Source organism: Canis lupus, chromosome 34 (genome assembly GCF_011100685.1).
Source record: "Canis lupus familiaris isolate Mischka breed German Shepherd chromosome 34, alternate assembly UU_Cfam_GSD_1.0, whole genome shotgun sequence".
NCBI classification, from domain to species: Eukaryota; Metazoa; Chordata; class Mammalia; order Carnivora; family Canidae; genus Canis; species Canis lupus.
The window spans coordinates 36,477,113-36,492,057 of record NC_049255.1 but is presented as its reverse complement, the minus strand read 5'-3'; the positions used below and the strand labels follow the sequence as shown (position 1 = coordinate 36,492,057).

The 14,945-nt window shown below is 42.2% G+C and overlaps 1 long non-coding RNA gene across 2 annotated transcripts in view; it reads left to right on the top strand.

Moving 5' to 3' along the window:
- Positions 1–327: 327 nt before the first annotated feature.
- Positions 328–14,945, top strand: part of LOC111093904 — a 29,681-nt gene continuing 15,063 nt past the window's right edge. For both annotated transcript variants that reach the window (XR_005384021.1, XR_005384020.1), the window contains exons 1-2: positions 328–452; positions 2,052–2,173. This is a non-coding gene — a long non-coding RNA (uncharacterized LOC111093904). The remainder of the gene's footprint in view (positions 453–2,051; positions 2,174–14,945) is intronic.

The following is a 14,945-nucleotide window of genomic DNA, read 5'->3' as shown; positions in this document are numbered from 1 at the left end:
AAACGAATGCAGGATTCAGGCCGAGCCACGTGGAAGAGTGGGGCGTGTGTGCCCGTGTGCTCGTGCTTGTGCATGTTGGGAAGGGGCTGCCGGTGCCCGACGGTGGTCGCATCACGGGCAGGTCGTGGGGAGCTCCCAGGGAGCTCAGCTGACCCCCTTCTCTGAAATGACTGGAGCCCACCGGCAGAGTGTGCTTCTCCTTTCTGCCCCGTCTTGCTCGGCGTCCCTCCTTGCCTGGCTGCCACTTCCAAGCCCTCCCTCACCTCCTCTCCGCATTGGCTCCTCTAAAAGGGACATTTTATTCTGGTGTTTACTTAGAAATGTTAGTGCTACAAAGTCGGGCCTGGTTGGGGAGGCCTCCAGTGAGGGAGGGAGGGAGACGGGCCTCCTGCTTGGAGGACATTTGGGGAGGCTCAGACCCTGGTGGCACCAGTAAAAGGAAGCCAACTAAGGTAAACTTCTTTTTTTTTTCCCTCCTCCCCCCCAGTTCGTAAATCCTCCTTGTGAAGCTGGCATAATAGAGGCTGTATAAGAGCTGGGCCGGCTCCGCGCCTTCTGGAATCCCCAGGGCGCCCGCGGGAGCCCGGGCCCTGCGCTCGGTGGAGGGCGGGGGGCCTCCCCCTGTGCACCCCTCGCAGCCCCCCTGGGCCCGGGGTGGGGCTGCTGGATGTGAATGGAGGATTGTTCGCCGTGGCCACTGGCCGCCAGGGCTGCCGGGGCCAACACTTAAAAAATACAGTGCTGCTTTCAAAGTAGAGCAGGAGGGCGTTGAAGCAGGGGTGCAGGGGTGCAGGGGTTCTTGTCCAACACACTGCCCATCTGTGCAGGCTCCCCAGGTGGAGGAAGGGCACCCCCGGCCTCCACCTCCAAGCCAGCAGAGGAGGCCCACTTGGGCTCCGAGCCCTCCAGCAGGCTGCTTGCTGGGCAGAGTCAAAGCGACGGTCCCTCTCGCATGAGCTCAGCCGCGACGTGGGTGTCAGCGGGGCTGAGCTGGGCACCTTGGCACCTGCTGGGTGCCCCAGGAGCACTGCGGGGACAGAGCGCCCGGGGGCCGGCTGCAGGGCTCTCCGCGCTCCCCCAACCGCACAGAAATCCTGCCCATCATTTTCCTCTGGGACGGAGCGCGGTGATACAATTAAACATTCACGGTTTAATTATTGGAAAGAAATACATTAAAGGACCATTATTGAAATATTTTCCATCGAGCGTCAAGTAGGAAAACCTAAAGAGCGAGGCTTCTCTGTACTTGCCATGAAATGATCCCATTGTTGGCGGTGGCGGGAGCGTTTATATAAAAGGACTGAAATGATGCAGTTGCCTGAGTGACTCGACCACCACCGAGTGAACCCCAGGCTGGGAGGCCACGTGGCCACCCCTGCTCGGCTTCAGAATTCCCCAGGAGTGTTTGGATGCAAAGGAACTGGAGATTCCCTAAAGAGGATCCCTTTTGTTTTCCTGGTGATGGGTAGAGGGCAGAGTGGGTTGATTCCTCTCCAGGCTCCAGACAGTTCACTTAAAAAACAAAACACACCTCTGGCAGTTTTGTTTCCATGTCCCCAGGAAGTGCTCTCACGTGTGCTGAGCCTCCCTCTGCTCAGTCACTGGTAATATCCTTCATGGGATGGGTTAAACTAAAGCCTTAGGAATAGCTCCTCTGCCAGTCCTCAGGGCAAAACCCCCAGAAGGTAGACATCGTAACACCTTGACTTTCTAGGTGAGCCCCGGGGGCACAGAAGTGATGATGTTCTCCTGAGAGCAGAAGGCACACCGTGGATGGGTCCCCTAAAAGCAAAATGGCAAGACCACAAACACACCTCATTGCAAAGGAGGTGCATTTTCCCATTGTTCTAAGTATAATGTGGGGCAGGAAGGTGGAGAATAATATTCAAGGCATCTACAAAGGAAATGAGACTCCAAATCGCCTTTTTTGGTGCGTTAGTCTGAAAGGACACCTGCCTCATTCACCAAATAAGCAGGTTCGCCCCCCACAACAGCCTTTTTTTTTTTTTTTTTTTTTTTTTTTTTTTTTAGCCTTTTTTTTTTTTTACAAGGTCAAGCCCCGCTGCTCTGAGGAATGAATCAGAGGCATTACATTTACCCCAAAAATAACTCATTGAAGGAAGCGATTTACCTCTTTCTTATCTGATCACATCAGAAGGAGCAAAGATTACAAGTAAGATCTAATTCTTCTTGCCTTATTGATCATGTCTGCACGCTGACCATGTTTTTGCAAAAGAAACAATGCCATGTTCTCAAATTCTCAAAATGAGTAGGCCAGAATTACTTAATCAAATCTATACTAGGAAGTGCAGACTGAACAATGCACTAGCTTGTGTGTTTTGACTTCACTGTCTCCATGGTAACATGCACGAACAAATTAAGAAAAATATGAGCGATTTGTCTTTAGGGTGGAACTTGCCAAATCTTATTTAGTCTAATTGGTTTTTAAATTAATGATATTTTAGATGCTTAAAATGTTTTCCCAAGAATTCTCATGCAAAAAACTGCCATATTTACTGACTTTGGTATAATTAAATGTCCATATTTTTAGACCAAACCAGTTGTGGAGTGAGAATTACTAACTTGCATAAATTAAAGTAGTAAGCATTTCAACAAAGGCTGTGCTGGTAAGAAGCTGAAACAACTGTTAAAAAGTCAAAATTTTAGTTTGTCTGGTTATTTGGGACCATGGGAATGCCGTTCCTTAAAAGACGGAAATATATTTTTAATTAAACGTTTTTCTTACTTTAAGCAAATCGCACCAGTCTACGAAGGCTGTGTACTCAGGGAATTAACTAGAACACAATGAGGGGCAAAGCCACTGGAATCAAAGGGGTGTTAAAGTTAACGCTCGGAATATTGATGTCCAAGAACTCTCTCAAACCTGTACAATCTCGAGTATTTATAAACTGTCTTCTCTCAACGGCCAAAGTGAGTTTCGTAACCATCTCGCTGCCATGGTTTAGAGACAAGGGTACAGAAATAGCTCAAGAACCTGGCTGCTCTGCTGGGGACCCAGAACACAACCGGCACCAGGAATTGTGTGGAGTACGCAGGAGACACAGGGGGCCTCCTTCTGCTCTGAACGATTAATACGAGGTTAGCGAGAGTTCTGGAAAAGAGGTTGGTGAAGAGTCAAAAAGACAAAAGAAAGTGAACAACCTGAGCTTTGAGCACCTGCACAGAGACAGCCAGAACCCTCTCTGCAGTTGGTGTTGAGTGTCTGAACACAAGGAAGCGATTGTTCCCACACCACTACTCCAGGATCCTGAGAAAAGGATCAACAGACAGAGCAGGACTGGCATCATGGGAAAGGAAACAAATCTGCCTGAGAGAGGAGGAGGGGGGAGGGGAGAGAGGGAGAGAGGGAGAGAAGGAGGGAGAGAGACAGACAGACAGACATATCCCTGAAATTCTTGAAAGTCTTTCACAGAAGCCTGGAGACCTCACTGAAGAAATATCCCATGTATTCTACTATGAACACACACACACACACACACACACACACAGTTTTTTCTACAGTGTCTGTCATCATCCTCAGTCAATAGGACTTCATAAGGTTCCAAATTTTAAGATTATATTGTTATTGATCCAGGAATCTTTGACTATTTTAATCAAGATTCTGCTCCCCGGGGCACCTGGGTGGCTCAGTCGGTTACGTGTCTGACTCCAGCTCGGGTCATGATTTTGGGGTCCTGAGATCCAGCCCTGTGTGGGGCTCCCTGCTCAGTGGGGAGTCTGCTTTTCCCTCTGCCCTCCCCCTGTTCATGCTCTCTTTCTCTCAAATAAATAAATAAAATCTTAAAGGAAAAAAATGAAAGATTCTGCTACTCAAAGTAGGCAAACTAGCTACACAACACTTGTTGTGTACACAACACTGTGCCCGAAGCAATCCTGTGCTGCGGTGTAGGGCATGCTGCTCTGGGCACTGTCGCACTGTGGACTCCTGCCCCCAGTCAGCTCACAAACCAGGAAACATTCATTCAACAGATCGACAAGACTATAAAATGAGTTTTCTCCTGGTGTCAAGGAATGAGGAGACACTAATTGCTTTCTATTCTTTACAACAACAACGGTTTGAGGAGCATTCGGAAATACAAACTATTGGGACTTCATCAAGATAAAAAGCTTTTGCACGGCAAAGGGAACAGTCGACAAAACTAAAAGACAACCTACAGAACGGGAGAAGATGTTTGCAAATGACCTATCAGATAAAGGTCTGGTATCCAAGATCTATAAAGAACTTGTCAAACTCAATGCCCAAAATTGGTGTTGTTTTTGTTTAATCCAGTCAAGAAATGGAAGACACGAACAGACCTTTCTCCAAAGAAGACCTACACGTGGCCAACAAGCACATGAAGAAATGCTCCACATCACTGGCCATCAGAGAAATACAAATCAAAACCACTTTACATGAGATACCACTTTACACTGGTGAGAATGGCGAAAATTAACAAGATATGGAACAAATGTTGGCGAGGACATGGAGAGAGGGGAACCCTCGTGCACTGTTGGCGGGAATGCAAGCTGGTGCAGCCACTCTGGAAAACAGTGTGGAGGTTCCTCCAGAAGTTAAAAACAGAGCTAGCTACTCTACAACCCAGCAACTGCACTGCTGGGGATTTACCCCAAAGATACAGATGTAGTGAAATGCAGGGACACCTGCACCCCGATGTTTACAGCAACAATGTCTACAATAACGAAACTATGGAAGGAGCCATGATGTCCTTCGACAGACGAGTGGATAAAGAAGATGCGGTCTATTTATACATTGGGATATTACTCAGCCCTCAGAAAGGATGGATACCTGCCACTTATACTGATGTGGATGGAACTGGAGGGTATTTATGTTGAGTGAAATAAGTCAATCAGAGAAAGACAATTGTCTTATGGTTTCACTCATGTGGAATATAAGAAATAGTCAAGGGAGGGGGATCCCTGGGTGGCGCAGCGGTTTGGCGCCTGCCTTTGGCCCAGGGCGCGATCCTGGAGACCCGGGATCGAATCCCACATCGGGCTCCCGGTGCATGGAGCCTGCTTCTCCCTCTGCCTGTGTCTCTGCCTCTCTCTCTCTCTCTGTGACTATCATAAAATAAATAAAAAAAATAAAAAAAAATAAAAAAAAAAAGAAACAGTCAAGGGAATTATAAGGGAAAGGAGGGAAACTGAGTGAGGAAAAATTAGAGAGGAAGGCAAACCATGAGAGACTCCTGACTCAGAAAAAAAAAGAAGGATTGCAGCAGGGGAGGTGGTTGGGGGAGGTGAGGGTGGTGTGACTGGGTGAGGGCCACTGAGGAGGGCACATGATCAGATGAGCACTGGGTGTTATACTACATGTTGGAAAATTTAATTTAAATAAAATAAAAAATAAAATGTATAACAGACATAGAAAATAAAGAAATATAAACAAATAGTTTGAAAGAATAAAGAAGATATAAAATTAAGATACTGAACTTAGCTGTTGGTTCTCACTTCTGTTTATTACCAATACATATATCAGGAGTGTTTTCTGGACTTTAGAAAAGGCTTTTACAATTACCTTGCTAAATGCAAATGCTAAAGCTATAATGCTTCCAGAAGATAACAGGGAAATTTTTGCAACCGTGGAATCGGCAAAGTTTTCTTAAATACAACAAAGAAAGTGTTAGTCACACACACACACACACACAAATAATAAACTAGACTCCATCAGAATGAAAACAGCTCATCAAAAGACACTTAAAAAAATAAAAAGGCAAGTCACAGACTGGGAGAAAATATTTTGAAATATATGTCTGATAGAATATATAAAGAACTTCTACAATCCAACAATAAAAATAAACTCAATTTTTTAAATGGGCAACCACTTCACTAAGGAAGACGTACAGATGGCCAAAATGTCCACGGAAACATAGCCAGTATCATCAGTCATCAAGACTGATAGAAACCACAGATAAGATATCCATTCACACCCATTAGAATAGTTAAATTTTAAAAGACTGACTTTACCAAGTGTTGGTGAGGATCTGGAGCAATTGGGCCTCTCATACATGCTGGTGGGTATGGAAAATGGGACAACTGCTTTACACACAGTCCCACAGTTGTACAACAAAGTGTATACCTACTCTATGACCTAGTAATTCCATTCCTAGATCTTTACCTAAGAGAAATGAAAATGGAAAGATCTGTATAAGAATATTTGTAAAAAGGAATACCTGGCTGGTTTAGTTGGATGAGCATGTGACTCTTGGTCTCAGGGTCATAGGTTCAAGCCTCATGTTGGGTGTAGAGATTACTTAAATACAATTTTTTAAAAAAAGAATATTACAAAAGCTTTATTTGTAATAGCATCAAACTGAAAATAGCCCAGGTGTCCATGAACAGAAGAATGGCCATGAACAGAAGTGTGTGGTATATCCATTCAAAGGAACACCCTTCGGCCGCCCTCCCCCAAAAGAGTAACAACTCCTATTTACGCAACATAAAACCATTGTGCTGAGTCAAAGAAGCCTTACCCCCCAAAGTACATGTGATATGATTCCATTTATATAAAATTCTACAATAGGCAAAACTAATTTATGATAAAAAGAATTCATAACAGTGGTTGCATATGGTGAATGAAAGTGGGGATTAAGTGGGAAGAGGGAACTTTCTTGAGAGAACTTTCTGGCATGATGGGAATGTTCTTTATCTTGGTAAAAGTCTGGGTTATATTTGCCTGGATTCATTAAAAGCACCCTTAAGGTTGGTGCATGTCACTGTATGTAAACTATATCGAAAAAATAAAGTGAATACTGAACTCTAGTCAGTGAGATACATGCGGAAGCGTTTTTGGAGTAGACTGCTGTCTGCAACTGACTTTGAAATGCTTCAGAAAATACAATGAACTGATGGGTGAATAGAGGAATAGATATGTGATACAGGATAAAGCAAATTAGCAAAATGCTACTTGTAGTGTTTAGGTATTAGGTACTGTAAAAGAGTTGTCCATTGTTGTACAGCTTTTGCCACTTTTTCTGTATATTTGAAATTTTTCATTAAAAAATATTGAGGAAAAAATTAAGTGTATCCTATGACCCAGCAGTGCCATTCCTAGGTACTTGCCCCAAAGAAATGAAAAAATATGTTCACACAGACTTAGCCAAGAATAGTTACAGTAGCTTTCATTGTAATAGTTCCAAGCTAGGAACCATGTAGGTGTCTATCACCAGGAGTACTGGTGTGTAAGTTGTGGTGTCTGTATACACTGGAGTGCTACTCAGCAGTAAAAAGGAAGGAACCACTAACACATAGGCCAAGATGGCTAAATCCCCAGAACTGTATGTTGAGCCAAAAAAAATCAGGGACAAAACTTGGAATCAGGCAATTAGAACAGGGATTGCCTGGGAGGATTGAGAATTGATTGGAAGGGACGTGAGACAACCCTCTGGGGTGATGGAATGTTTTATTTTGTGATTGAGATGATGGATATTCAGACGTATACGTTGATCCAAGCTCATGGAGTTGTACACTTAGGATCTGCGCATTCCCGTTCATGAGGTCTACCCCCAGTGGGAGGAGGGGGAAGGCTAGGGAAGAAGGATCCCAAGTTTTTGGACTCAGTTGTCTTTCTCAGTGTGACTACAGATGACAATTTAGAGGCAATGGGGAACTGAATAGGAGGGGGCATAGGTGTCAGATTTCATGTCAGGAATCCCACTCTGAATAGTGGGATGGGTCTATTCTTCGGGAAGTCTTGAGGTAGGAACAAAGACCCTCTTAATACTTCAAGGTGTTGTAAGAGGAGAGAAAACAGTAATATCTTAGCCAGTTTGTGGACAACGTAGCTCTCGGCCCCAACTTCAATGGTACGGGATGGGAGCCACGCTGGTACCTTTCCCCTTTTGTCTTAGGAAATGTACAGTTTAGGCTCCAGTAGGGAAATGAGCCGTCAGAACTGATGGATTGAAATCGCTGCCCTTTAACTCCCCCCAGGCCCTCTCTCTGAGTCTATTTTATACAGGAGGCGAAGAAGGTGGGCTGGCTGCTTTGTTTCCTAGCCCTCAGCAGGTTGGAAGCAGCAAATTAGAGATGGGGAGGAGACAGTGACATAGCTGGAGGCCGTCACTTAGACAGCAAGTGACAGCTCACAGCAGGCACGAAGGATGAAGTTAGGGGAGAAATAGAAAAAGCCAACCTAAATACTCAGGCACACAACAGTAAGCGGAGGATCCCCACAGCTCAATTTATTTAAGTAACTCCTTGGTGCACCGCAGTATTTTACAGATCGGTCTAAAGTCTTTCTTAATGTCCTAAAAGAAGAACCAGGGGTGTGATAGCATCATGTATTTTCTAAGTCAGGGAATTGCTCTATTTTCTCAAATTGTTGATGTAATTAGAATGATATTTAAACATTTTTGATTAGAGGGATAAACTCTACTTAGTAACAAAAATGCTTCTGTAAAATGCTTATTCCTTCACAACAATGAATCATAAATATACTTTTTACTTCTTAAGACTAGTGAAGGTTGACCCATCAAAATCATACAACTTTAGGTGATCATCTCTCGATAAAGAAAAATAATAACACTTACCTCTGTGACCAAAGCTGAGGTCTTGAACTTTCTATCTTTGCAGACTTCTGAGTTGGTGAAATGTCATCCCTATTATCCATAAGGGCTTTATATATTGAGACAGGTCTTGGAATGCCTTTCTTCTGGATGCCAATCATTATATCAGACCAGACCTTGAAAAGTTTTTGAGCGGTTTTGTGAAAAGGCGATCCATTTTGTGCTTTTTTTTTTTTTTACTCAGTAGTGTGTTGGAACCAGCTCCTGCCGAGTCACGAGAGCCCACTGTGGCATCTCTTCCCAAGACTGAGTTCAGAGACTTCACATTGTTGGCTTCAAAATGGCCACGGTGGGAGTATTTGTACCATGAAATCAACAAACACTATAAATCAGGGTTCTTTTCTTTTCTTTTCTTTTCTTTTCTTTTCTTTTCTTTTCTTTTCTTTTCTTTTCTTTTCTTTTCTTTTCTTTTCTTTTCGGGGAGATGGTGGTTAAACATTTACCAGCACACCACTGGTTTTATCAGATGCTTTAGATATGTTGGATGGGTCCTAGATTCAATTGCCACCACCTATGGCTCTTTCCTTAAATAAGCAATGTAAATTGTTACAGCTGGTCGATCCTCGACACAATTGGCACGGTAGGGAAGTCTGTTTTGTCACTTACATTTTATTGGGATCCTGGCAATCCAGTTTAATTATTAAATTATTTGAGCAAAGGTGACAAAATAGATGGAAATGTGCCGAATATAAAAGAGAATAAAGCTTGTAGGGTCAGTACTGTTATACAATATGATCCTGATAATGCTTGCTTCAAGAAGTCATATCATTTGTCAGATTCTTGTAGGTCTTGGAAGAAATAGACAAGTAACTGAAGCAAATATTAGGCTTCAGGCTTCATATTCGGAATATGAGGACTTACAGAGTCTCCACAGAGACAGTTGTTTTTATCACGGAGGGTATAAGCCCTTCTATTATCTGGATATTTGATGCCCTTGAGATAGGCAAGCTCATTTAAAGCACTCACTCTACCAGCGAGTAATATTTGTGATTGTAGGGAATTCCTAAATGTCACTGCTTATGTAAATCCAACCTGATGACTCATATAACCTATTTGGGATTTGAGCTTTGACATGTGCTGACCTGTAGGCACCTATGTATTTTTGACCAGGTGTTATTGCTTTGTAACAACCATGAACCATTGACTAGGGATAGAGCTGTTATTATGGGGGGAAAAATGTTCAAATAGCTTTTTTCTTTCCTCTGTAAAGCTAAGAGAGGACTATTTATATGCTTTCAAAGAGATCGATTGGCTATTCACTCCAGTGTTGTATTTGATCCTGAAAAGCAACAGAGAATTTAGGGTGAAAAAATCTGTTTATCTAATAATTCTGGTGTTTAATGCAGTCAGTTCATCAAATTCTCCAAATAATTCCATCCAAAAACTTGAATTCACAAGTGTTTATTGAGGGCCTGTTATAAGCAAAGCACTCTGCTGTCATTACAGAAATATAAAAGGATGGCCAAGATATGGGTCCTACCTTCAAGGGCTGTAATACATAGTGAAGGATAGACACTTAGCATGTTATAATCAATTGCCAATTAAAAAATTTTTTTAATACAATAAAGTATTCAACTCCAAAGATATGGACAGACTATTTCATGATCAGAAATATCTGAGAAAGCAGACTGAAATGTCTGCTTCTTAAGGGCAGGAGCTTCTCTATCATGGTTTTAGCTGTGCCCAGTGAACTTTTATCAAGCTTATTTGTCCAATGAATCTTGTTGTTCCTTTGTGTTATTTTTATAAACCTCTATCACTGAGTCTGAAAGTTAATAACTAAAGATCACTGAATAATAGGATGTCAATATCTCCTAGTGGTCTGTGCTATAAAGTTTTCTAGGGTATTATTTATCCTTTTTTTTCATTTTTCAATTTTACTGGGACCCTTAAATTTCATCTGAAGAAAATAAGAATCAAAATGATTTGCCATCATGTTCAAAATAGTGATTCTACCTATAAAGCGCTAATCCCATTACTTAAATGTTTTTCGTGAAAATAACTTTATGCTTCCCAGGTATTAATAAATATTAAAATACATACACGAAGAAGGAAATCTGAATTTCATGTTTTCATAATTTGCCAACTTCCTCAAATTGGAATTTTATCAAAAAATAGAGAAAACAGGAAAAACTGAAGCCAAAAAAAAAAAAAAAAAAGGCATATTGAAATCAAGAAAAAAATTGGGTGAGTCCCAAAAATGCTCCTTGTGAATTTGCCAAAACATTTAAAAATCTCATGTGAGATTTCATTCCCTCTTCAATGTGATTTATTTAACTCTAGCCCAACAAATGGAGCTGCAAACACAGGCACTAAATCTTTGGTGCCACAGTTGACCAGAGGCAAAAGCCATACTCCATTCTCAGGATTTCTTTGCTGCCCCACTGCCCCCCCTCAACACAGACCTCTACCTTCTCACTCCCACTCCCCTCCTATGCTCACCTCCCACCACCAGCAGAACAAAATAGATTGGGGGTGAGCCATACTGGGCCAGAGCTGCTCCGTAAGAACTTACAGCACAAGGGTGCCTGGGTGGCACAGTTGGTTGGGGGGCTGACTCTTGGTTTCAGCTCAGTTCATGATCTCATGGGTCATGATCTCAGGGTCTTGGGATTGAGTTCTGTGTTGTCTCCACACTCCGTGGGCAGTCTGCTTGGGATTCTCTCCCTCTGCCCCCCCCACAACATGTGCACATGCGCATGCCCTCTCCCTCAAATAAATCTTAAAAAAAAACAAAAAACAAAACTTGCCGTACCATGAGGCAGTCACTAGACTGCTATGGGCCTCGGTTTCCTCATTTGTAAAACACAGGTGAACATATCTGACCTTCCCGACTCACAGTTTTTCTAAAGTTCAATGTCTTGATGTATGAGAAAAAGACACACGAACCCCTTTGCAAATGTGGTTACTGTTTATTTCAGATTATCTAATTTCCAAACACATTAAAGAAAGTTTAGATTTATGAAACCACACGATTGCAGGGTCGTTTCCCTTGGCTATATAGGGAAGTTCCAAAATTTCCCATGTTTCATCCATTTATTACGTTACTTCATTAAGGACAAGGTTGAGTGGGTTAGTGGTTAGGTTATGGACGAGACCTAATACTTCCTGCATTCTTATCTGACTTGGCCATTGTTTTGTTATTGCCTCAGGGAAAATCTTAATGCCTTAATTTGCTGGAAAAACAAATACATATCAGGAATATTTACTTTGAAACAGGGTTATGAGACTTTGAATGGATTCATATGAGAGGGCTTTCTACGTGCGTCTTGTTCTTTGGAGCCAAATTATGTTGTGTAATTCAAAATCGATAGGAAAGGAACTAATTTTAATTGAGTTTTGCTTCATCTTGAGCACTGTGCTTACATTCTCATTCAGTCTTTACAAGCCACAAGGTATATCACATTATGGCCATTTTTACAGATAAGGAAGCGGAGTCTGAGGAATTTACCCAAACATCACCAATGATGGGAGATTAGGGCCGTGCTTCTCTCATTTCCCTAAACCTCTGCTCCTCACAGTGTGGTCTGTGGAGAAGCATCAGGGGAATCAGCTGGATCTAGTTAGAAATGCAGACTCTCAGGCTTCGCCCCTCTGCCTACCAAATCACAACCTGCATTCTAGTAAGGTTCCCACATTAAAGTTTGAGAATCAGTTGCTAGACCACCTGGCCTCTCAGCCACACTACTAACACGATTGCTCGTCTCCACAGCTGTCCTGGTTTGGCACGAGCCCCCAAAACCCACACTTACCTCCATACCCTTATCTCAGCTCAAGCCCAGGCAAACTTAGCCACCACTTCATTTATGGCACTGGCTCGTTCCACCGTTATAACTTCCCAGTATTGTCTCATAATTAATTGCATACATGATCTTTTTCTGTGCTACAATACACACTCTGTGAGAGCACGCTTGGTCTTGTCCATCTTTATATCCGTGCTCCTGTGACTAAACTGGGGATGATTAAATGAATAAATTAAGGAGCGTTTCTTTAATGTCTCAAAATTCTCCCTTTGTTATCTCTTCCCCAAATGTAAAGGCCCGATGCTCCTCACTCTGAGAGGCACAACTATCATCCGTTGGAACAACTGTTAATAAGTCAAGCAGGCTGGAGTTTAATCCAGCCCTGGAGAAAGGCTACTGTGTGGGGGAATGTCAGTGCCAGGACGCTTCCCCTGTCTTTGCCACTGGGAAGCCTCATGACTCTTGGCCAATCCTTTTAATTCCCCGGATTTCCATTTCCCATCAAAGACAGATGAAGTATGAATTCTAAAGCACGGGGATTTTTCACCTATTATGATCTGCTCTTGGCGTTTCCATCACCCCCAAACCTTCCAACCCCAAACCTGCTCTTGACGCAAAGCCTTAAATCGAAAGAGAGTGAAGAACAGGAAAGAAGATGAGTATGTTTCATTGATTTTAAGCCAGAAAAGAAGGGACTTGAGGTAAAGTCGTTCATGCTGATGAACTTCTGGAGCTTTTCTTAATCATGACCATCCCCTGTTCTGGCAGCAATTAGATACTACCTCCCGAGTATGCTGCTTTGTGTTTAGTACTTGGATGTCCTCTGCAAAAGATACTCAATTGGCCAGTTGTTGGAAAACTGTGAGCAGCTGTGGAAAAGTAGAGAGAGAGAGATACATGAATATACATACCCTCGGGTCTCTATGGCAATGCTCTACTACGTCCAGTCAATGACATGGTTGTAATGCTTCTTATTAGTAAGGGTCATAAGAAATTGGAGTTTGCAAATGATTTACTCCCTTTCTCTCTCTTTTTTAAAGTGTTAGAGTGGATTTCGGTATCCAGCCACGGTCATTAATTTCAATTACCTTGTGCTTTTTTGAATGAGAGGAGGAAATGAAGTTATAGAAATTTCTGAAGGAATATCACATAACCCAAGACCCAGATATGGCCAAAGGTTTGTGTGGTTTCAGACTCACGTGAACATCATTTCTCTTGTGTGTTCTAGGAGTAAAAGGGTCAAGACATTGGAAACATTGACATCCTAGTTTTGCAGATAGGTTCCTTGTGAGTTTTCCTGGCCTGTTGAAGAAAGGAACATGTTTGGAACACAATCCCAGGCTGAACTAAGAGAATGGATGGTATTTATTTAAGATGCTTTCTATTGGTAACAGATTTGATAGTTGTGGTTTCTCCTACTATCATTAGAACGGTGGCTTTTAAATTATTTTGACTGTGACATACAGTGAGAAAGACATTGTTCAAAGTAACCACGGAACATGTGCATTATATAGAGAGAGGAGGTTATATATGTATATATATAAATTACATCTATATCCACATGTAATGATTTATATATGAATGTGGATATAAATAAAACTTGTTTCACAAAACCGTGCTTATTTTATGGTGTTGATAATTTTTTTTTTAGTCTATTTCAGTTTCTAAAAAATGCTGAATGCAACCCACTAAATTGATTTCTTGACCATTAATGGATTGCGGCTCAGGAGTTAAAGATATTGCTTCAGAAGTATCCTCATTCTACAGCTGTGAACAGTTGCTTTCTGCCAATTAGCTGAAAATGATCAGTCGAGTGTCCTCTTTCACAGATATGGCCTAGAGTTCTGGCCAACCAACCATGACAGCTGCCTTAGCATTAGATGATGGGTTTGACCATGATAAAGTAAAAACACTGCTTCCCATTTAGTGGAACTCAGTGAATTCTACAAAACATTTAGTCGAGCAGCTGTGGTTAAGGCAGTCACAGATAGGTTGTCCTACTTTATCCCAAATTTATAAACCACTATGCTATTGTGTTGATCAAGTCAGTTGGAAAGAAAACATCGCCGAGATAGCAATGTAACATCTCAGTGTGCATTCTTATTAATAAGGCAGTGGCTGGAATTTTAGTGTTGTGTTTCTCTAGCGTGTGTAAAAATCCAATACAAAAGGATATGATCCTTTTCAAACTTTTCGCATCTATTTTTGCCTAAATGGGAGTTCGAATTACAGGCTAACAGGTTTATTTTTTAAGTCTTAGAAGTTTCACACTCTACATCATCAAGATGGGTTTTTATCTTTTATTCTACTCCAAAAACGTTTCTTTTTGAAAAAATTTTATTTATTTGAGGGAGAGAGAGAACACAGGCAGGGGAGGGGCAGAGGGAGAAGCGGGCTCCCCACTGAGCAGAGAGCACCTTCCTTACATGGGGCTTGATTCCAGGACCCCCAGGATCAGAACCAGAGCTGAAGGCAGATGCTTCACTGACTGAGCCACCCAGGTGCCGTTCCTGACACTTTTCTATGCTGAAAGAAACTTTGCCAAATTTTTGTTATTTGTGTTAATTCACTATTTGTTCTCAGTGTGATTTTCTCAAACAAAAACAAGGAGGAA